Source organism: Verticillium alfalfae, genomic scaffold, assembly GCF_000150825.1.
Source record: "Verticillium alfalfae VaMs.102 supercont1.5 genomic scaffold, whole genome shotgun sequence".
NCBI lineage: Eukaryota > Fungi > Ascomycota > Sordariomycetes > Glomerellales > Plectosphaerellaceae > Verticillium > Verticillium alfalfae.
The window spans coordinates 1,465,550-1,466,490 of NW_003315034.1; positions in this window are offsets into that span (position 1 = coordinate 1,465,550).

The window sequence follows — 941 nt, forward strand, 5'->3', positions numbered from 1 at the left end:
GTCATTGGCTGCATGCACATCGGCCTCAACGTGCTCGTGTCTGGATTCCCCCTCTGCCCAAGGGCCAGATTGGCGGCCGCTAGATGGAGATTTGGGACTATTTGTTTTGTCGATACTTTAGCGAGCATGGGTACAGGATAGATCTTGGGGGAGTCTGGGATACACATAATACGGATTATGACGGGTTAAAAGGGTCTGTTCGGCTGTCTGGCCTTGATACAATATGATACCTTATCTTCCAACTGTTCTTGGCCAACTGTTCTTGATACTGCGTGACATGGCTTTTGGATCGTGCCCAGCCTTTCATGGCTTGTTCGAGATTCTGAGATGTCCCTTCTCTTGGCATCTCAATACCAAGTCGATGCATGCCGACAATTCTGTTTTGCGCAAGACGGCCTTGCCTCGACAATAGACCCTCGCCCGCAGGGACAACTTCACCATGACGACGAGAGGAAATGAATAGGCCCCCGTATTGCACCACACTACAGCCTCGAGGAAGGGTTACAACAGACTCTCTCCTCTGCCGCCACCGAGAACTCGCACCCGTCTCCGTATACAATCACCCCCAGACCTGCGCGGAACACAATGCGATGTGACGCACAACCGCCGCAGGGAGAGAGAGGGTGGGCAAAACAAAAGACCAGCACCACGTTCCTGTCCCAGGTCCCAGGAGGGAGCGCACCGCGAATCGCAAGACAACGGCCGCGGCCTGTCCGAGTGTTTGCGTGTCTGACGCAGGGAGCCGTGGACTCGGACTGTCTGAGCCGCACGAGGGAGAGAGACAGCGGGGGCCGTTGGAGGGAACACAGCCCATGAGCCCCCCCCCCCTTCCCCCTTTCTGTGGTTTGAAGCTTAGTCCCGGCGCCTTACCCAGTGCAGTTGTCTAGAGCGACTCGACTTGTTCGCTTTCCAACCCCACCACCACCGCACCACATATGGAT